This window comes from Ambystoma mexicanum, chromosome 10 (assembly GCF_040938575.1).
Source record: "Ambystoma mexicanum isolate Mex_15411 chromosome 10, UKY_AmexF1_1, whole genome shotgun sequence".
NCBI classification, from domain to species: Eukaryota; Metazoa; Chordata; class Amphibia; order Caudata; family Ambystomatidae; genus Ambystoma; species Ambystoma mexicanum.
The window spans coordinates 1,031,875,167-1,031,898,847 of NC_090932.1; the positions used below are offsets into that span (position 1 = coordinate 1,031,875,167).

Sequence of the window (23,681 nt, forward strand, 5' to 3'; positions counted from 1 at the left end):
GTGCTTTGCACAGCAGGGTGGAACAGTGAAGGTGTAGCAATGTCCAGCAATTCTACTTTGCATGGCACGGGAAAGGGGTGAACTACCCAACTCTAGTACAGGTGTGGGTATAGAAAGGCGACTCAACAAAAGACACGTCCCACAAAGCACTCTGCCGGATGTAGTCCAGAGACACAGGTGACGGCATGACTCACATACGCGCTGATGCCTTGACTCTGCCTTACATGTACATGTGCCCATATCCGACTACGTGTCCCAAAATGTATTAGTTCCCCGTGCACCACATGTCATAGAATTCAGTGTGCCTCGCCCAGGGGTGATTGCCTGCATGACGGCACATCCAAAAATGCGCCTGTTTCATCTATTGCAATTTCGACATCGAAACTTCACGTGACAGAATGCACTCTCCTGCGTAAGCATAAACACCTGCACCGACCGTGGTCTAAATTTCCCGCACTAGGTATAGCTTTCTCTCTCGAAGTGGTTATATGCCCACGAATGCACTCTGATTCACCCATTGCAAGCACCCACACAAGGCTGCATGTCCCAAGGGCACTGTCACCCAGTTATAGAATCACAGGACTGTGAGGCCTCCATCCGAAAAAAAACACCTGAAGAGTTATACTTGTCAGGGAATGTAAATTGCAGCAACACCCAGTGCGCAGGCATCCTACCAAACGCATTTCATGTTGGCACATGATGGGCACGCTATGCAATCACAAGGCATCATGACTCTTCTGGCCACGAGCATGCTTTGTTGAGATCAAGGCATCGAACGCTTCTTGGCATGCCAAGTCATCAGCATACTTTATTAATTACATGGTATTTGGTGCTCTTTACAATATGACAAGACACCAGGACGCTTGACAGTTTGAAATAATTTGAGATTTTAAGCGTGGAATTGAACGACTGCCTCTTCTAAAACAGTTAACACACTAGTCTTCTGAGAATGTTCCCAAAGGAGCTTAAGGTCAAATTTGGTGAACCTTATGGATAAGAACAAAAGCTACTGGGGAAAATATTTGTGCATTTTTCTATTTAAAGATTGATGAAACCTTAACTGGAGAGTCACCAAAAGGACTCTTTCATATACTGTCAACATACGTTTGGTTTAGCTTGAGAAGCTAGCTTCTGTTCCAAAGTGAGTAATTAGGTGTCCCCGAGGCCCAGTGCTGTTTCTAGCCAACTTGGTGCCCAGGGCGAAACATCAGAATGGGCACCCGGGCACCACTGGCACACGTCACTCACAAACAAATGCGACAAAACCCCTCCTCAATATGAATAAATAATTGCTATATAAATGAAGCTGATTTCATTACATTGTATTTCAAGTACTTTACAGAAGAATTCTAATGTGAAAACACAGCTGTCGCTTCCCAAGTAAATGGTTTTTCGTCACCTGCTCTTAGGGAAGACCTTGCCTAAATCCAGTTTCAAACTGTCGTACAGGCACACTGCAGTGTGACCAGCCTGCCGGGGTCTGAGGGCCCACTGACCACTGGCTCTTTATTGCAGGTGTTCTGTTCATACCACCTCATTTGTATTTCGCAAGGGGCAATACTAGACCAATCATATGAATTATTTTCTGATAGGTTATCATTCCAAGATGGACAGTGTGGTATATTCTTATTGTACTCTTTCAAAATACCCCTCTGAGTGTGGGGAAAGGGACAAATAGCACCAATTAGGATTCTTGTATTCTTTGTATTAAATCACAGAGCATTTCAGGGCTATAACAGTGATCGGAGATCTCTACATTTGATAAACAAGTCTGTGATAAAAGGATTGTATGTGTGAATCTCGAAATTCATAACCTATGCATGGCCTGGTGCTCACATCATGGTTCACAATACTCACCCTAACATTAAAATGTTTGTAACCATGAACCATACATGCTCATTTGGACAGCTTTTTTTGGATGCGAGTATAAAATGACTGCAACATCAGCCACTCAAATGGGGTACAAGGGCTCTTTTGTTTCTTGCTTCTGAAGAAGTTTAGATGAAGGGCTGGGTCTCAGTGTGAGCATGCCCAACCGCAATACAGAAACATCTTTAGGGAATTATATCTACAGACAGGACAAGATACAGCACAAGAGAGACGCAATAAACAATGCACAGAAAGGCTGCACGGAAAGGATTGTACCTCTTACAAACCTTAGCCTGACCAGTAATAAGCTGATAAAGCGTTTTAAACAAAACCGGCTTCTAATGCATGGTAAAGGGTCCACAGTTCCTCAGTCACTACCTCCTCACTATTACGCAGGCCATAGGGGTTATTTCGTCAGAAAAGATCAGGCTCATGCTCTAACAGAGCTATCATTAGCATCTCTTATTAGTGCTGGCCTGCAGCTAGTGAAAATCATAGTGTGGCAGTGTACAAAGGGTGTTTGGCCTAGTGGATGTACAATTTGAGGAAACTTCTTTGATTGCTTTATGTGTTAAAGTGTGGGCACAGAATGGCATGTGCATCAGAGCCACATACACAAAACATTCCAGCTATTGTATGGACATTGGGCACATCTGACAAAAACAGGTATATGTGCTATTACATAGGGGAGCACCACATAGATGCCATTAACCAACAGGGTGGTGACCTGTGCAGCACAGAAATCATTGCTGCAAACATATCACTGCATTGATTTGCCATGGACTACTGTCTGCATGGTGACACACAATGAACTCTGCTTTCCTAATCAAGGTGCCAAGTCACATTCAGTTGCCATCTGGTGTGCGTGATGGGCAGTGGTTGGGTTATTTAAAACTCCTTTGATGCTAAACTGATGCATTTAGCCCATGTCCCAAAGCAGCCACTAGAATACTTAAGCAAGAAAATGAGTTAACCTTCACAAGGGATGTACCATATGTAAATGAAAAGTAATATACCAACAAAGAAAGCATTTTGGTGTGTCAAATAAAGAGACATGAAAATAAAGAAAATAGTTTAAAACTTTTCTGTGTGGCACGTTAATTCTCTTTGAATAATTCATAGGTTTGGTCGGCTAACTGATGCTTGTGCTGGCCTGGTAAATATAAATACCCCATGTTCAGTTCTTAACACTGAAATGTTAAGAGCATACTGTATCAAAACAATTGCTTGTTAAGTGAGCCATCACTTATAAATTGCCCCACTTGAAAGGCTGTCAGCACAAAGAATGAGGGGCACGGGGTGTGTGACTCCAGAGCATCTCACTTGCTGCCTTTGGAATATGCATTCCTTTGTTTGCATATTCCGAACACAGCACAGCCCTCTACAAATCGGCAGAGAGCAGTCAGCTAAACATCTCAGAGAAATGCTCACTGGCAAGCTCAGAAGCAGCTTTCTGGGTGGGCCCCTTACTGCTCCCTCCTCCTGAGCTATTAAGCCCTGCGCCCCGGGCCAAGAAACGGGGCTGCCGAGGCCCCCTTAGCCTTTATTTATTTTTCTATTTATTGTTTGCTTGTTAGGTGCTTATACAGCAAGTAAAATACTGTTTCAAAGCGCCCACAGGGCGAGGGGAGGGAACAAGGGAGTGAAATACATTCCAAAAAGCAATAATTAGTAAGAGCAGTGGAGGGAAAAGGAGGACGAACCTACTATGCCTTGTGAGTATTCAGACCGGCAAATGCAGCAAGGAAAAAGGGCACAGGGCGTGAGTGTTGGGGAGCCACAGATGAAGTGCTTGGGTTGATGAGTGCTACAAAGCCAGGGGTTACATTAGGAGTAAGTGTGAACCTCTGAAGCAGAGGGTGTGCCAAGGCAAGTGCTAAGGGTAGACAGGAGCTGGGCAGATTGGGTGTGGGATGTCAGGGGCCCGAGGATGCACAAGGGCCCCGGACGCCAATCACAGCAATTGTGGGATTAGCAGAGAACTGAAGAAGGGAAGGAGGAGGTAGAGAGGTAGGTCTTGAAGTGCTTCCAGAATTTAAGAAAGTCCTGCTGAAGGCACACAGGCAGGGGAGGCTGTTCCATAGGAGGGAGCCAGCTGAATACACAAAGTATTGGTGCCAGAGGAACGAACTGGTCTAGAGAGAGTTTATTTAGTAAGATAAAGTTGGAGCTAGTGTGATCCCCGTGCCCAGACAGCCTTGTGGATGATGCAGAGGGATTTGAATTTAATCCGTGCAACAACTGGGAGCCAATGAAGACTTTTTTAGGGCAGGTGAGATGCGGTCCCTGGGTTTAAGACCAAGGATAAGCCTCGCTGCCCTATTCTGAATTAGCTGAAGGGGTCGCAGAGTGGAAAAAGGTATATTCAGGAGGATGCTATTGCAATAGTCAAGGCTAGAGAGAATCGGGGCTCGGGTAACATTGAGCCTCTGGGGAAAAGTGAGAAAAGGGAGAATCCCTTTGCCAAAAAGTCCCACTTTCAGCTCTCCCGAGTGTGAGGGAGGAAGGAGAAAGAGGAGTCAAAGATGACTCCAAGGTTTCTGGCTTCAGAAGAAGGAGCAGGGGGAGAGCCCAAGAGTGAAGGGAAGAAGGCAGGAGCAGGGATCCCAATAGGAAGGATCTCAGTTTTACAGGCGTTGAGGCAGAGAGTGTTGGAGGTGCACCAGGACTGCATGGCAGATAGGCAGTGAGGGATGATGGAGGGTGCAAGAGGAATAGCAGGAAGTTTGAAAAAGAGCTGTGTGCTGTCTGCGTAACACTGGAGGTTTGAGGAGAAGGAGATGAGGCATGCAAGCAGGACAAGGTAGATGTTGAAGAGCCAAGGGGAGACAATAGAACCCTGGGGGACACCACAGGTGGAGAAGGAAGTAGTAGAGGAGAAGGTGCATAAGATGAATTGGGAAGAGCAGTCACTAAGGAAGGATGTCAACCAGTCCAGTGCCCGTTCCAAGATACCAAGTGTATCGTGGAGCCTTTGCATGATGGAATGGTTGGCTGTGTCAAAGGCAGAGGACAGATCGAGAAGGATGAGGACAGAAAGGAAGTTGGAGTCCAGAGATGCAAACAGTTCTTCACAGGTGTTCAGAAGAGCAGTTTCCGTGCCTCTGGATGCTCAGAATCCAGAATGATGGCCGTGGAGACCATCAACAAGTTTGGTGTGTGAGTTGAGTTGGGGTAATGCCAGCTCCTCCAATACTTTACCCAGGAAAGGGGTGATGGAAATAGGGTGGTAGTTGGCAGGGCAGTTGGGGCTGCTGAAGGTTTTTTAAGGCGTGGGCGCGCAAGGGAGTGCTTAAGGGAGGAGGGGAAAGATCCAGTGTCAAGAGTGATTGCAGAAATCGGCGAGTCCGGGGGCACGGGAGCCAATGTTAACCTTGATGGTTCTGGATGGGCAAGGGGAAACCTGTTTAGAAGAGACCTTCATGGAGTGGACCACTCTGGTAACTTCTTCAGGTGTGACAGGGAAGAAGGAGGATGACGGAGGAGGGTGAGAGGCCAAGGGAGGCCAGGGGAGGTTAGGGATGGGTTCGGAGGTTGGCTAGCAAGGGATTTCAAGATGTCCTGAGTTTTGGTGGTGAAGTGTGTGGTCAGTGCATTGCAGAGGGCCTGGGAAGGAGAAGGAGAAGGGGAGAAGGAGACTGCGGAAAAGTTGGCTAGTTACCTGCAGATCTTGAAAAGTTCAGCCGTGTTGTTGGATGCACAGGAAACTCATGCTTGTATATGGGCTCTTTTCTTGGTGTAGATGGTGTCTGTGTTGCCTTTTGGAGCAGGCGACAGGCCAGTTTGTCAGAGAGTGAGCCTGAAATTTGCCACTTCCGTTCTGCTGCCCTGCACGTTCGTTTCAGGGCTGCAGGTTCAGAGTCATACCAGGTGTTACGCTTTGAGGCTGGTTTCAGGTGCATCCTCATGACTGGGGCAAGAATGTCAAGGGTATTGGTGATAGAAAGGTTGAGGTTGCTGAGAGCAGAGTCAGAGGTAGTATCAGAGGTAGGGGTTGAGGGGGAATGAAGGTGGAAGCGAAGGCAGCATCTGACACTTGTTTCATCGGGTGGATGTAAGTGAACAAGCAAGGAGGGTCTTTTTGGGGGGCAGTCAGGGGGCCAAAGGTACCAGGTAGGAGGAGAGGAGAGAATGGTCTGACCATGAGAGAGGGGTGACTAGTGGAGGGGAGCGAGACAGGTTAGAGTTTGAGGGCGTCCAGAGTGTGTCCAGCTAAGTGGGTTGGCCCAGAAGGTAGAATGGAGAGGGAGAGAGAGGTGCAGAGGTCTGTGAAAAGAGTGGCTGCAGAGCCTGGGGAGTACAGTTGGATATTGAAATCACCCTGGAGGAGGAGGTTGGAGGTGGATGAAAGTAAGGAAGAGCAGAAGTCGGCCCACTCAGAGTGGAACAGGGTGGTGGCGCCTGTAGGCCGGTAAATGGTAGCAATGGTCAGGGTGGAGATGGGAGAGATGACCAATTTGAAAACCAGGCTGCACATAGCCGACTCCCTTAACCATGAGACTCCGGCGACCATTGGGACTCTGCATCCAATATTATCCTGGCCGGTAGGCCTCACTGAAACACAGAGCTCGTGGGATGCTTTGACTGTATTTGCAGTGCGCTATTTTGTCATATAATCCTTTGATCACTGTTTAATATGTGATCAGTGGGAGTGCGCTTCTGGGGGAATTCTTTTTCCAGCATTGGGCCATACTTTCTTTGTTACTTCAGACCTTCAAAAATGGCCATACTATGAATGACCACCTAAACCCTACCTGATGCAGCCTGATGCTGCTGTGTGATTGGCTTGGGCCTCATCTACTGGGCCAATCCTGAAACCGGCAGCAGAACGCCGGCCACCCTCATCAAAGCCCCTCTCCTAAGGATCCTGTCTGTGTCGAGGAGGGCCTTGATGGCCATCCACAAACTATGCCGACAGCCCTTGCATTACCTGAAGTGAGGGATGGCTGTGCTCTTCCTTTGCATCCTCCACCAATTCTCCTGAACCTTCCTACTCTGCATTTGTACTGTCTTCTCTGCCACTACTAATCTTCTTGTCCTATCACTGCATTTAGGCTGTGTACCTTACATCTGTGCACCTCTCTTACATTGCCTAGGAAATTCGATTTTTGGCTGTGTGTACCTTACATATGTACACCTCTCTTGCATTGCATCTGTGTCTCTCTGGATTGCATGTATACCTTGTGACTACTTCCACTAGGCCTCCTGGTGAGTTTAGCTAGAACTGTGCTGTGCAGCCACTGTTTTTTCATTCCTCAACTATCCTCTGCCACCCCTAGGGCTCTCTCCATCTCTCCTATTTTCTCTAGCTGCTACACGATCACCTATCCCCCCTCTCTCACGAAGTCCAGTAGAAAAAAAGCACAAAAGTACATCTTGAGTGCAAACGCTGGACTTCCCATCGCAGACACCTACGTCAGCACTTCCTCCAGAGAGGTTTTCACTGATTTCCTCTTCTCTGTCCCCTCTCCAGATATATGCACCCCCATCTCATCTCCACTCTCTCTTTCAACATCCTCTACCACTGGCACAAAGTGGGACGTTCTCTTGGCCGGCTTCTCATCCTCTCATTGCTTAATTAATGTTTATCAGATGGGCACTATCCTGGTTCAGGGTCCACAACCCGACCTCCTTATCTTTGACCGGATCCTGCCTTCTCTCATTAACTTCCTTCTCCTGCATCTCCCCTACTACTCTCTCCCTCTCTTCCTCGTCTGACTGGTATACCACGCCCCTGTACACCACCTCAGAAAACGTTCAAATGCAGAAACCTCCTCCATCTAGCGACTCAGTAAACACTCAGCTGACATCTGCCTCCTTCTTGAAGACATTGACATTCCCATTCTTACTGAGACTTGATTCAATGCCAGTTCAGTCACTGCTTTTGAGTCCCTCCTGCCTGATGGCTTCAAAATCATCTCCAAGCCTCGATCTCACTGCACAGGCGGGGGCAGGGGGTTGCCTTAATCTTATCTGAGTGGATTCCTGCTTCCATCTTACCCACCCAGCCCTACTCTTCCTTTGAAATCCTGGTTTGCAAATTGGTCATCGCTCCCATCCCCACCCTGACCATTGCTGCCATCTATCGGCCTTATTTCATCCTTGTATTTGGGAAAAGATGAGAATGGGGTACAATCACCATAGTACAAAAGGATTTAAGCCACCGACTGTCTCAAGCAAGGCTGCAGAGCAATACCTGTGCTCTTCCCTTTTTTGAAGCACAGACATATCACAGACACAAATAGTTGTTAATGGATCTTGTACCGCGCACTGTTGCCACTTGCATGGTCTCTTAGCGCTCTGGCGGGTCTGCAATGGAAGGAGGGTTGCAAGGTTCGTTAGTGGGATTGAGAGGGAGGAGACCAAGAGAGCATAGACGTGCTTTTGGCAGCTTAAGTTCAGAAAAACCGGCCACTGAGCATTAGTGCATTTTCGGTTGGTAGCCGTCATGTGGTGTTGAGTTGTGATTGTGTATGGTTTGTTTTCATTTCGGGTGTTGTGAAGTGCATGTGGTTTGTGGTGCGGTAGAGGTGTGGTTGTGTTTAGTGCACTGTTTGAGTGTCCATATGTAGAAAGGTATGTTTTTAATATGGTTAGTTAGCGGCAATACATTTCCTACACCCAACAATCCTTCTCAATGCAATACATTTCCCACCCCAACAGCTCATTCAAGTACAATGCATTTTCCACCCCAGCAATCCATCCAAGTGAGACATATTCCCCGTCCCCAGCATTCAATCCTAGTGCAGCAAGTTTCTGCCACCAAACAATCCATTTATTTATTTATTTTATTTATTTATTTAATATTTATATTGCGCCGGTAGCTCGCGAGCCTCGGGGCGCAGAAACAAGGACACGAGAACGGACGGAACAGATAGTGATTAGACAGAGCAGACGGGACAGTCACATAGAATTAAGCTAACTGAGGCATATGCCGTGATGGCCGTTTATTTGAAGATATGGGTTTTTACCTGTTTGCGAAAACGCGAGTAGTTTGTTTCCAGTCTAAGGTGGTCTGGTAGGTTGTTCCAAAGGTTGGCTGCAAGGGTTGGAAAGGCTCTACCTAAGCCACTTTTGAGTTTGTGAGGTGACATAGCAATTTTAACAAGTTGGGATGATCTCAGTGTTCTATTAGGAACGTATGGTTTGATCCTAGTTTTTAAGTAGGTTGGTGCCTTTCCGTAGATGCATCTGTGAACGATGGTTAAGGTTTTGAAATGCACCATATCTTCGATTTTCAGCCAATGAAGCTCTCTTCTGTAGTTGCTGATATGTTCTGTTTTAGTTTTGAGCTTGACAATTCTTACCGCGTTGTTCTGTACAATTTGGTAGCTTTGTAGGCATTGCTTGGAGGCACCCAGGACTAGAGCGTTGCCATAGTCAAGGCGCGATAAGATGGTGGCTCTTGCTATGGTCGCACAATTTTCCTCGGATATGAAAGGTCTGATGGCTTTTATTAGACGGAGGTGGTAGGCACAGTTTTTTTTGATGAACTGTACTTGGGCGACCGCACCCAACGATGCTTCTAGCAGCATACCTAGGGTTTTAACCTTGCTTAGGACCGGAATGGGGGTATCTTTAATGTGGAAGGATGTGTAGGATGAGGGTAGCTTAGCACGAGCAGAGGATGAGCCGAAAATCATGAGTTCCGTTTTTTTTCCGTTTAGGCACATCCAATTGGAGTCCATCCATTGCTCCACGTGGTTGTATATCGTGGTAAGTTGCTCGCTATCTTTCTGATAATTGCCACTTAGTTCGAATACAAGCTGTGCGTCGTCAGCATAGTTAGTGAAATAGGTGTTTATGTGGTCTAGAACAAGGCATAAGTATTTTAAGTAAAGATTGAACAGTAGGGGTGACATACTGGCCCCTTGGGGAACTCCACAGAGGATTTCTTTTTCAAGGGAGAACTTGTCCCCCCAGTGCACTCTGGATATTCTGTTTTTTAGAAAGGACATTATCCATCTGATGGCTTCATCAGAGCAGTTGGTGGTCTTTTTTAGCACATTCTGGAGTAGGTTATGGACGAGGAGATCAAATGCGGCGCTGAGGTCGAGTAGAACGAGGAGGCCTGTCTTACCCTTGTCAATAATACCGAGCATTTTGGTCTGCAGATCTAACATGGCCGTCTCGGTACTGTGTGCGGGGCGAAAACCAGACTGCTGTGGGTGGAGGGAATTAGATTCCTCTACGTGTGCCTGGAGCTGCATGGTGGCGATCTTATCCATGATTTTGAGGATGAAGTTGCAGTTTGTTATGGGTCTGAGATTATTCGGATCGCGTTGGTCGAGATTGGGTTTTTTTACCAGAGGGGTTACTGTGACTTTTTTGATGGCATTAGGGACTTCCTGATCTCTAAAAGAGGCATTAATGATCTTTGTCAGGATGGGGGCGAAAATGTCTATGTTGTCCAATATTATCTTAGGTGGAATGATATTCTCTGCACAGGTAGTGGGTTTCATGGTCGCCAGTACTTTGATCATTTCGCTGTTGTTGATCTCTGTGAACTTGAAAGTTCCAATACCTGCTGTTGCAGTCTCAGCTGGCAGAGTAACTGTCGTTTTTTTGTTGGTCAGGGAATTTATGATGGCGTCCCTGGCTTTTGAAATTTTGTTGAAGAAGGCGATCTGTGTGGCATCGCATTCTTCTTGAGAGGGTAGGAAAGGAGGGGTAATGGCTTTGGGTTTTTCTATGGATTTGAGGATATTGAATAGTTTGCTGGTGGAATTGGTGGCTGTAGAAATCTGTTCGTTATAGAAGTTTTTTTTGGCCTCGGTTATCATATGTTTATCTATTATTTCGCTTTCCTTCCAGCGGGCTTTATTGGCTGATGAAGGATTTTTTAGCCATACATTTTCTCTGTTTCGTTTGTCCTTTTTTTGTTCTGCAAGTTCTTTGGAGAACCATTGTGGTTTTTTTTGGGTGGGTCTAGTTGATTTAGTTTGAAGGGGGGCAATTTGGTCCGTGAGTTTCTCGAGGTGACTAAGTAGATTTGCTAACGTTGTTTCGCAGGAGTCATTCTCGGTTTGGTTTTTATCCACCTCAGCTAGGCATTGTATGAGGTGGTTCCTATCAATGTTTCCATCCAGGTGCGACCCATTTCTCACCCCCAGCAGACCATCTAAGTGCAATACATCTCCCGCCCCTAACCATGCATCCAAGTGTGACACACTTCCCACCCCTAACGCACTATCCAAGTGCAATACACTTCCTGTCACCAACAGCCCATCCAAGTGTGACGCATCACCACACTGCCCCCCGCAATCCATCCCAGTGCGACACACTTCCCATCCCTAAACAATCCATCATAGTGTGATAGATTTCCTGCCCCAACAGTCTTTCCAAGTGCGATGCATTTTCCACCTCAACAATCTGTCTCGGGGAGCCGAACCCTGTATGCTACAGAAGTTACTTAGTGCCTGTCTCAGTATAAGGCTTAGCTATATTATTATACCAGATGCAGAATGTGGCTAACCAACACATACAGGCTGAGTGTACAATGTGGCTACTTTACACAGTTAATCTACATGCCAGATAAGGCTAAGCTATGCTAGTAGGCTAAATGCTGGTAGATGTATGATATCAGGCAAATGGAGTGGTGGGTTTTTTCTGGAGTACATTAATGGCCGTACGTCCGACTTTTCTGGTAGGTTTCTCTTGCTGGATTTTGCATGGTTTAGCGTGTTGGTTTGTGTTGATGGGGGCAGTTGGTTTGCTGTTTGCTGGGAAGTTTAGCAAACAAATCAGCAAAACTCCATTATGTGGATGTTACAGTAGTAACCAAGCAGACTTCCATAGGTGTGCACTGCTACCTTGGCTCTTTATCAAATTGTAAACGAAAATAAACAATTCAAAATTGAATTCGACAAATAAAACTCGACCACATCACATAGAACCCTATGCAAACTCTTGGAAAAGTTGGCTATCGCTCAGCTTAACCTTCATTCCAATTCTGTTGGCCGTCTCCATGACCACCAGTCTGGCTTCAGAGCTGCCAAAAGCATGGAAACTGCTCTCTTCAACATCCGTGAAGATCTGCTCTCCAACCTTGACTCTAACATTCCCTCTGTCCTCATCCTCCTCGATCTCTCTTCTGCCTTCGACACGGTCAACCATACCATCCTGCTCAACCGTCTCCGTGAAAACCTGGGTGTCACTGATCAGGCTCTGGCCTGGCTGACCTCTTTCCTCTCAGATCGACCCTCCCAGGTCCAACTTGGGTCCTTCCTTGCATCCATCTTCTTCTCTACCTGTGGTGTTGTGTTCCCCAGGGGTCTAACCTCACGCCCTGCTTTTCAACCAATACCTGGCAACTCTCGCCCACTGCATTGCCACTTTCTGCTAAAATTTCCGGTGCTACGCTGATGACACTCAACTCATTTTCAGGCTGCCCTCTGCCACCTCCTCTCCCTTTCTTATCTCTGATTGCCTAACTGCCATTCAAGATTGGTGTGCCGCCAATGATCTTTGTCTGAATGCCAGCAAGACGGAGATCCTCCTCATCAGCACACCTTCACCAACCTTTCCCCTCACTCTCTGGCCGGCCCCCCTTGACTCTTCTCCTACCCCCACCCGCAAGGCTAAGAACCTCAGGGTCATCTTTGACTCCACCCTTTCCTTCTCTGCCCACATCTCAGAGGTCTCTAAAAAGTCACATTTCCTGCTGCACCTCTTCAGAGGTACTGTGCCTTTCCACTCCTTCCCCCAGAAGCTCATGGTATCCCAAGCTCTGGTTCTCTCTAGCTTGGACTATTGTAACGCCTCTTTCTAAATCTACCTGCCTCTACTCTCCACCTTCTGCAACAAATCAGAACAGGACTGTGAGACTTGTCCTTGGCCTCAAGCCCTGGGATCTTATCTCTTCAGCTCTGAAATCTCTCCATTGGCTCCCAGTGGATGCAAGGATTAAATTCAAAACCTTCAGCATTGTCCAAGGCTTTCTGGGGCCTGGGTCCAAAATACCTTCAGCTATCCCTCCGCAAACACCTCCCCTCTCGAGCTCTTCGCTCCTCTACCTCCAACTCCCTCAGGGTCAGTCGTTTTTCAAAGAAACGAGCTCGGGGCAGATCTGTCTTCGGCTGGGGCCTCCCTCTGGAACAGCCTCCCTACCACTCTAAAACTTGAGGAGAACCATCTCCGGTTCCGGAAGCACCTCAAGACCTTCCTCTTTTCTTCTACCTTCGCTCCCCCTCTCCCCTGCTGATCTGTTCTCTCTTGGCACCGTGCACCTGGCCACCCTCTGTCCTCCGGGCCCAGGTACCTGCTCACCCTGCCGCCCTCCCGCACTGCCTCCGTGCCACCACTTGCGCTGGGGTCTGTATCTGTACGCATACAGCCCCCCCTTTTTCGTCCTGCACTTATCAGACCTACCCTGTCTGCTGCCTTAAACCTAGCACTTGCAAATTGCTGGCTGCACTACCACTGTCTGTTGCCTTTATTATTTATTTGTTATATATGTTTCTTCTCTGCGACGCACTTTCCACTTCTCCCCCCTTGCATGCACTTTTCCCCTCCCCCTCTCCCATGCACTTGCGTGTTCTCAATGTCACTGGGCCTAGTAAGATCGCTGTTTTGTTCTCCCCTGTTCCCCTCCCTTGCCTTGTCGCGCTCTGAAACACTTGTGTACGAGCGCGATAGAAATAAAATATCAATATCAATATGCCATAATGTGCATTGTTAGGAAGCTGTAACGTCATGCTATGGTTCTGTCATGCAAGTATGGGTAGTGATATTTTTTTTCTTTATGGAAGCTTCTTTGTTATCATATGAACCTGCGCGGTATCTGAATTCACCTTTTACACTGATTCAGGTGATCAAATCCTACTGAATCATACAATCAGCCCTCAATCAAATTTCCTTTACAACAGGTTCAATCCGTTAGGGTGTTGGTGGACATGAGGACATAAAAGGAATTATAAATACACCTGTGCTACCCAAGCCCCCGTACACCCCAACGTGACACCTCTTACCAGCAGCACCAAAAATAGGAATAATGGAATAGTGGAATTGCTGATTGTGGTTTTTAATAACTAGAATACATTGAATTGAGGTGCCAAGTGTGAAACAGGTCTGTGTTTACACAAACTATTCATGTCTATTAGGGCTGGAGTGTGTGATGAGGACTGGCTATTCCATTCCATGCATCACTGCCCTGGCTTCCCCCTGTCATCATTTTCCTCATACCCCGCTTGCCCTGGGGCAGTGGGAGATTGTGTGGCAGAGAATAGTGCTATCCCCGATGCGACAAAGAGTTTGACCTCTGCGCCTCGTGCAAGAGGAACCACTTCTCCTGGGCATCCGACAGGTTCACAATTGGACTTGCATATTGATGGTGTGCCACCAGAACATCTACGAACACCTCGTAGTACCCTTGTCTAGATGATGTCATTAATAACTTACCTGCAGTTTTATTGCTTAAACAAGTGTTTACAGTTACAATATAGTGACTCTTTGTACTCATAATTAGAAACACAGAAAGAATGTTCTCACTCTTTTTTTTAACATATGCATATATTTACTCCCATATGGATATATGAGCATTCAAATAGTTCAGTCAAACAATGTGAAGCCCACATTATTAGCAATAAAATAACTAGTGAAGAATCTTCTCATATTCACGTTTAAGAATCTAAAGCCTGCAACCAATCAACAATGTGTATAACTAGGATTAGCAGTAGATGTGTGATAGCTAAAGTAATGATTGTTTCCCACGAAAACATTGAACCTCATTTTATGGAATCAAGATAAAAACATACTGTAGCAGGTACATGAATACCTATTGGGCAAGCTGGATGGGTGAGGGAGTTTAGGCATGTCACCACCATGCTCCACCCCAGCACGGAGACTCTTCCCCCCTCCTCAACACTGCTGACGGGAGCAGTGATGAATGCATGGGTTCTAGCAGCTGCCATGGAGACTGTCTCGTGTGCCTGTTACACATTCCTGTGCCACTGGCTTTGTGGGTCCTCATAGCCACCATTACTAGAATGTGGCTCTTGCCCTTTCCCTTTGTCCCTGCTTGACTCTGTTCCCACAGCCCTCGACAATGCAGAAGACCTCAGATTCCTCCACCTGACTGGTGGCAGGGCAAAAGAGTCCAACATCCAGGATAGACTGGGCCATATAGGGAGTGAGGGTTTGAGGACAGTGCTCTCTGGTGCTCCTGCTGTGCATGGCCTGCCCCCGCTGGATGAGCAGGAAGAGGCTTGTCCGCCAGCCACCCGTTCTGCTAACTGCTTCTCCCATTCTCCCCTCAGATAGGTCCACCATCTGCTACATCTCCTTTTTCGTGCTTGTCCTCCCGCTAAGCCTCTTCTTGATGGACAAAAGGTAAGTTGGGGTACTAGAATTGTTGAAACACTTCCCTTGTTCAGGTGAATTTCGGCGTGTCCTGCTGAATGCGCAAGGGTGGTTTGCCTGCGACGGTGCCCTGTTGTCTCTAGGCTGGGTTTATGAATTTTGGATGTGAAACCCTAGGCACATGCGCTAGGTGTTTATTGGTTTGATAGCGCAATCTCTAATAGAAATGAAACAAGTAATCGTGTTTGTGCAACCTATATTTATTGGAATAGCTGACACGTGTTTCGACCCTCCAGGGTCATTTTCAAGGCAATTAGGAGTTGGAAGGATGCTTCAGTGAGCAGGTTAAGTAGGTATCCGTGACATGTCAAGTGTTTTAGTAGACAGTGCAAGCCACTCAGCCGACGAAGTAAGTCCAACCTGGCTCTCCAGCATCAAAACTAGGACTCCCGTACAGCCACTACCTGTGGCCCAGGATCTCTAACTACTAAGTTGACATCATCTACTAACTACTAACCGTTCAAAAAGGCCTTTCTGATTGGGAGCTTTCCAGCCCGAGAGTTTCTACTGGCTCCATGTCTCAAAAGCAAGATCCCAAGTGTGAGTATGAACACTAACCAAATGTAATTAAATAAGTCCCCTGGAATGTATTGCCCTGATTAGTAACTGGGGTGCAAAGGAATTGGTATGGTGGCTGCCAGCAGGGGCCCTTAGTCCAAATAGACTACTATAGTATAATAGTGGTTAAATGCACTGTGCCTTTGACTAGATGAAGGCCCAGTGAGACTTGCTTGTACATAGAAAATATACCGTTCCTGTGCATAGAGTGCAGGTTTTGACAAATTATTTATAGAAAGAAAATAGGATATTGTAGTTTGCTAGTGTGCCTTACATCCCGATTCCATTTTATTTAAGGCTGAGCAATATCACATTTTAAAAAAAATGCTTTCACTGTGCTGTGCGCTGTGTAACACAGGGTAAACATCTCCACGATGCCAGTGTAGTATTTGATAAGTAATAGTTCAACAGTGCCCTAAGCGCTGTCACCGATATTTTACACCATATTTCGGGGGTCCTGTACCATGGTCTAATGAAGATGAGTTCGATAATGTGTATGTGAAGCAGCTTAAACTACATTTGACCATGGGAAGGGCATTTATATCTGTTTAATCCAATCCTAAAACCATTTTCCAAGGTTGGGTGGGTGAATCGAAATTCCGTGCATTCTGAATCAATAACACTCCTTCCCTTTCCAAAAACCTGCACAATTCTAATGCAAGATAGTATAATCATATTTGATTAAACTGCAGACACTTTAGCAAACCACAGCACCATATTCACATGGAAAAGGGGTGGAGGCATGCAACAGGTCTCTGATAATGGCACTTGTTTAAAATATTGGGGAAAGCAAAAGTATCTTATATTATGTGCAAATGCAACTTTATGTGCAGTGTAAAGGAATCCGAGGGATCCGGCCGCGGCTGATTTGGCCGCGGTCAGAACGTTTGCATGAGAAAGGTGCAAACTACCAAAAGTTTGCACCTTTCTCATGCGAACACACGTACTACGGGGGCTGCAGGAGGTGTCCCCCGCTCACTATACTATGAAGTATAGTGAGCGGGGCTGATGATTCGCCTTCCATCCTCTTCTCCACTCTCATCCTCGTACTCCCCTCACACTCTTCCTCTCCTCCCCTCCAGTCTCTTCTGTTCTTTGTTTCCTCCGTTTCTTCAATTTCATGCCCAATCCTTCTCCAAGCATCTTCAGAATCTTCCCATCCCCTACTTGTGCCTTCGCCAAACACCTACAACTCCCATAATTGCATACAAGTTCAGCCACACCCCCTGAGACAGCCCTTGCTCAACTAGATTCAGGAGTGAGCCCTCAGATGCCCTGACAGGGGACTGGTTACTTTTGGCAGTGTAAAGTTTCTAGGCTGCTCTGGGGGGGGGACATGCTTCCGTCGCCTTTACCTTTTTCCGCATACCGAGCTTCCCCAGCCCAGGTCTGCCTTTTTGGATTCTGACTGTTGGCCACCTGGGAGAGAGCCAGGGCATAGGAATGGGATGCTCAGATTATGTGTAATAACTATACGTGCCTTTGGCACCTGAACGTTGACCTCAGACTCTTGGCCAAGGAGTTTGGAGTAGGAATGGATGTACCTGTAGGAACCAGAGACGTCTTTATGGGAGGGCAAAAGGGGCACTTGCCCTGGGCCCCCATCTTGGAGAGGGGCACCACAAGGCTGCTAAAGAAGTCAGTTCTCATTGTTCAACACACTACTTAAATAGCACAGCATATTTGAGGCTCTGCTGCTGGGGTTCTAAATCTTTTGCCTATCTGTTGTTGACAACTATGTTTTTCTCTGATCAATTCATTATGTAATGCTTTCTGTGCTCGCTATGGAATACATGGTTTGTTCATTCACTACGGCACAACTTGTGCACCTTTATGAGTTGATAATGTGTTTTAAATGCATATTAATACATTTGATTGGTTCAGAGGATTGCCCTGTGTGTTAAGCACTCACTGCAGAGATATGTGTAAATATGCAAGATTATACATTACAGCTGCATGTATATGTACTTTGTTTTGTAGCAGAACAGTTGCTATTATCAGCATATATACCAGAACCAGATAGCAGTTGCTATACAACGTAACATAACATCAGCAGAGACAGTCTAGAAATTGGTTTGTTCCAATGTGTAATTGTAAAACCTAGGAAGCCACCTCAAATGATGAGCATAAAGTGTTAATTTGAGAGTTGATTAGGTATCCAAATTCAAGACTGTCGAACCAAAGCGTTTATGCTTGTTTCCTTTTCCAGCAGACAGTACAGTGATACTGGACTAATTATCTTATAGCACTAACATTACTGTGCTGTCTTCTGTGAAAAGGGTCGCCATCTCACAGGCTGGTCCCATTGTTTAGCCCATTGCCTGATCTTTCTGTGAATGTGGGCCATTAGAGTGGAAGGGGTTCTAGACAGAAGAGAATGGTCCAGGTATTGCAGACCTTTTGTCAAGCATATTTTAAGGTCTGCTCATTTGACACAAAAAAATTGTTAACTTTTTTTACAATTGAAAGATTGTTATGCACATTTATGACTCACAATTTCACATGCCTGAATTTGTTTTTTTTTTAAAAAAAAAGCTTTAAAATACAAAAGAGAAACCAAGAACAAATCTTTTACGATGACCTCAAGTAGTATGGTGTTACCTATATACTGTCCCGGGAGGATAGCTCAGCGGCAGCGTGCCGTCTTGGAAGCAAGACGACATGAAGCAACACAGGTTCGATCCCCGGGTCCGCGCTTAGAAACCTCTGGGTTTTTAAGCGCGTTATAAATACGTAACTAAGACAAACTATTCCTGTAACAGCGCCTCGATGCCTGCGGGCTGTGTGAGCGCTTTATAAATGTAATTTAAATTTAAAAATACTTCCCTTAAAGATGGAGACAATGAAGCTAGAATCATTCCCATTTTGCATGATAAGCTTTTAGAACAGGTTTTTAAAAATTGTCATGTTGGGTTATGTGATTTGTGTACTACTTTCCAGGTCTGTTCTATAAAATGGGATTGTTTTAGTTCGTGGTAAGAACAGGAAAAGAAAGTGGTCAAGTGAATACATTGCAGAGTGGGCACATATCCCAACTTCACCTTTTTACCAATGTGTGATCCTGGGCACCAGATTTAGTGTGGCCTAACTTGAAAAAATTGCCCATCCATCCCTAAAACTTGAAGTGTCACCCTTCAGAGTGAATTCGTTCTTAGAGTATGATCTTCAAAAAAGCCTCACTCATGGCTTCACTGGCTATAGTGTTGCTTCCTGTATAATAATAGCAAGCATTGATATATTGCGCACCACGTCCACTTGTTTCTTTGCTCTCTAATAGCAACACTACTTAAAACCGTGTCCCTCTTCTAATCTCAGTCCTTCTGGATACAGACACCTTCTTGGCAGTTCTAGTTTTCATCCACTATCTATGCTATGGTGTCTTTAGCTTTCTCCTTGCTTCCAGTTGGTCTCCTGTATTCATACTTGTGCACCTTTGTATTATGTGAGGAGAGGAAGCTAATCTGAATCCTCTGTCTATTTTGGATTGTGTGCACTTGTGTCTATGGCCGGTGTTCCTTCCTGGGAGCTGCCATTGATGAACAATGTCCTGCAGCTATGCTAGAACGCAAGGGCTTGTGTTGTGGACTGCAAGTGTTGACCTTGAAATGTTACTTGTTTATCATTCTAATTTCCACAAGAATGAAAAGGGTAAGGGGAGTGAAAGATGCACCCATGCTTATTTTGATCAGTGTGAAGCATATCAAGCTATGGGTTGGATCGTGATATGGGGGGCGCAACCAGATATTGCAGATCCCTTCCTTCCTTTGGTTCGGTGGAGGGGGGCCCCAAAGGTGTCTGTGCCCCGGGCCCCAAGAGTGCTTAAGATGGCCCTGGTAGGAACACATATTAACCGAGGTCAGTCTCAGTTTACGAGGGGTGGGCACAGGATTGCAAATCTTTTAATGCTACGAGATATATATGTATGAAGCAGTGAAAAGAGAGTAAATAGTAGCAGCGCTGTTTAGAGGGGCATAGAAGGATTTCGATCATGCGAGTTGGACGCAGCTGACTTTCTCTTAGAAAGCTTGGGTTTGGAGCACAAGTATTTGTTTTAAGTCTTATATTCACGAGCTGGGGCATGTGTCACCACCAACTGTCTTTAATCTGGAGAGGGAACCTTGTAAGTGCCTGTACATACATGGCTCTCGTTATATAAAGCCCTTACATGTGCTGAGAAACAAATACTGCAACAGTGAAAGACAAACAATAAATCAAGGGTAAACATTGAGCTTTGTTCAATTGTCCCTGTATTAAAAGAACAAATTACAACATGATTGTCAGACCAAGTGTTATTAAAGAAGTGTGGGCGTCTTTTAATGGAATGTGTGTTTAACCTCCTCCATCTACCCCATACATTGATTTGTTTGTTGTTACAGTAAGCCCAAATTTGATATTGTGATGTGTTGGTTTGTGGGTCTGTGTCTTTCCTGTTGTACCGTCCTTGGTTTGTTTTATGGATCGTATCTCGTATGTGTTGGTAATCAAGTGTAGTATAGTTTGAAAAATGCTTTTTGGTGTTTTGGGGTATGGCTTACTGCTATTGCAAAATAACTATTTGTGACCTGGTGACATTGTTCACTGATTCACTGATTCCTAAACAAGGTTTCTATTAAAGAAACGTATTCTTAATATGATGTTCAAGTGGGAACAAGTGCAGGACTTTCAGAAGCACTGCATGGACTCCGTCATACAGTAGAAGTGATTGGAGAGTTTGGGAGAAGATATGAGATTTCTGCTGCTTTTAAGAGTCATGCAATGTCAACTTGCATAAGCCAAATTTGCACCTTCAATATCACGCTGAATGCAACCTGTGGCATTATTGTGTTATGCAAAGTTCTTGTCACACTCACTTCATGAAGTTCTTGCGCTGATCTGATATAACAGGAGCCCAGCCAGCCCACCTAACTCCTTATCTTGGCCAAAATGCACACACAAATTCTAAACCTCTAAGAGAATTTCCCATACTCAGTACTGCGGCCCCCAAAGACGTTCCCACCACAGGCACATTGAGACTATAATAATGGCAAAACATGTATTACCAAATACACAGAAAAGGCACTATACAAATGACAACTACAATACAATACCATGCTCTTTAGATTGAAGAATGTATTAAAGAAATGACTCTAGCGGTTTTTTCCTTTTCCTTGCAGGTCTGCGTGCCTGTGTGGGAGAACATATGGCCAGGGTTGAGCTCTTCATCTTCTTCACCAGCCTGCTCCGGGCCTTCACCTTCCGAAGTCAACATGAACTACATGATGGGTTTTACCTTGCTACCACACCCATATATGACCTGTGCCATTCTCCGCTAGCTTGAATATTATATTCCCAGCAGTAGTTTTCTCTGGATCTCCCATGTCTTTTAAAGTAATTATCTAAAAATGATTTTTCAATTCAAATAGTGAATTCGTTTTGGCAACATTTGTTCTAAGTAATTGATTTATGTTCAGGTATTGATCAGTAGTTTTACCATGTTGCCATACATTACATTTTGCACCTACCGCTAGTTTTCAGACAAGCCGTAATATAGTTCTCCTGAATTTGGGGTGGAAGCTTGCTTTCTAACTTTGTTAAAGTATATTGTACGTTTTCTTTTCTTTATTTAATGTAGTGCTTGCACTACAATAACCAAAATGAGCATTTAATGCAGGATTCATAGGTAGGCACAGAATGTGGGCAGAACGCAGGTCCTGGTTCTAAACGATCCACATTAAATTGTTGCCTGAGAATCAAGCCGCCGCAGCAGCACTACTCCTTAAGGGCCTATTCGCAGTGTGCAACCATGACTGATCCCTCAATCGAACTGATGCACTGATAAAGACGGATTGGAATGTTGAGAATGGCACACAATTGGCCTCGTCCTTAATCTCAATCTGTGGAAATCAGCAATGGTATTATAGGAAATTTACACCAGTGGAAAAATGTTCCTAACCATAGTCATTTGCCCTGATGCAAAAATGCATTGAAAAAAAGTATATTTTTTGGGACTAGGACATTTTTTGCATAGTGTTAATTGCACTTGTGCCAGGGCAAATTTCCGTAATACCCTCCCAGATTTCTATCAGTTCACTCCAATCAAGAGGTGTCTGGTCAAAGGATCGAATCCAAAGGGTCGAATGGTCAACGGATCGACACCAAAGGATCAAAAACCAAAGGATCGAATTTTTTTTAAAAATTATATATTTTTTGGGGGGTTTTCGTTTAGTGAAAAAAAGTGGTTTATACCACAAAAACAGGGATTGGGGGGACCCCCCCCCAAAAAAAAGTAAAAAATGTTTTTAAAAAATTCAATCCTTTGGTTTTCGGTCCTTTGGTGTCGATCCTTTGACCATTCGACCCTTTGGTTGTCAATCCTTTGACCTACAACCCAATCAAGAATCCCAAAGGCCACATGTGGTATTGTGGGGCTCGTTCTTGTCTGCATTCCTCTTCAAAATGCATGTAGATCACTGAGGTTTCCAAAAGGATGCTCTTTATGCCCAGCGCCAAATCCCGCTCGGTTCCAGAATGAGAAACTGTCCAGGAATGTGAAAGTGCTTAAAACATGTTTTTCCTGGATGAAGGAATGCCTGAATGAAGCAATGGGAGGGTGCTGCTCATCTGCAGCACACCCAACACTGCCCTGCCCTTTGCCTAGTGTTAAAACATGTTCGAGATTCTCTTGTCTACCATGCTATGCATCAAATGTTAACAATGCGGGACGCAATTTCATGATGAGCTCAATGTGTCGAAATGACTACTGCTCCGAAGGAGTTCAAGGATGAGCAGTGGGTGAAACGCCCGCTTAGTCATCAGACTACTAAAAACCAACAGTGATCCAAATCGTATAAGTAAACCAGTCACAGTGAAGAGAGATACCTCCTTTGCCTTTTGTAGTAACGTGTGCTGGGGGAAGGCTATATTCTTAAGAGGAGTGTGAATGTGATAAAAAAAACAATGGTGCAAAATAAAAGAAATGTCCAATTAAGATGGAGGTGCTACACGTGGGCCAACCCCACCAGAGGCCAACGCTCTGAAGGAATCCTGGAGACGTTCCGCTGACCCCCCTCGCCCCCCGGATCCGGGCCCAATCTTAAAAAGGAAGGCCACCGCCTCTCACAGAAAACCCGAACTACTGACGCAGTGACACAAGGGGAAATGGTATTTTATGTTTGGTTATTCTGTATTTTGATAAACTATACCTACAATATGTTCTTACTCTGTTTCTACGTACTACTGTTTGTTTACTTGAAAACCAAATAAACATAGGTTAACAAAAGATGGAGGTGCTATGTAACCTGTAATGCTGTGGTGGTTTTCAAAGAAGCCATTCCATGAAAGCTTGCAAATATGCTAAATAAATGACTTTGTTAGCCATATTAAGGTATCAACTCGTTTTCTTTTGGATCAACATAATTATATAATTAATGAAAACGCTATCAAAAACCTATCACTTTGGAAAGAACACAGAAAATGCAGAAGGATATGTCTTTGGAGATGGTTGAAATGGGGTGTTTAGCATTCTGTAGTTTACCTAAAATGGAACTGGGGGCTTGGGCCTCTCAAAAGACCTTTATTCTTTCTTGGTGGCTCGACTGTGCTTAACTGGGCTTCTTAGCGCCGTGCTTCCAAATCGAGCAGGATTCGAATGCAGCAAGATGAGTTGACCCAGGTGCCGAGTCAGGTTCAATGAGTAGCTGCAGGCAGTTCAATGCAGTGTCAGAACCATGCAGTTCAATGTACCCACCAAGTTCTGTTCAACGGCAGTGCAGGTTCAATGCAATGAGTACCATTGTGTCGAGTCAACAGGTGAGTCGATACTTCCAGCGGGTCAGGTCGAGGTCTGGTTCAGCTCGATGCGAAGATCCTGCAAGTTCGAGGTACTGTTCAAAGATGCAACGGCTCAAACGCTTCCA

At 45.3% G+C, this 23,681-nt stretch overlaps 1 pseudogene; it reads left to right on the forward strand.

Annotated features, from left to right (window-relative positions):
* LOC138491965 (cytochrome P450 2J4-like) overlaps window positions 1-23,144 on the forward strand; it is a 207,522-nt pseudogene extending 184,378 nt beyond the window's left edge.
* The last annotated feature ends 537 nt before the right edge of the window (window positions 23,145-23,681 follow it).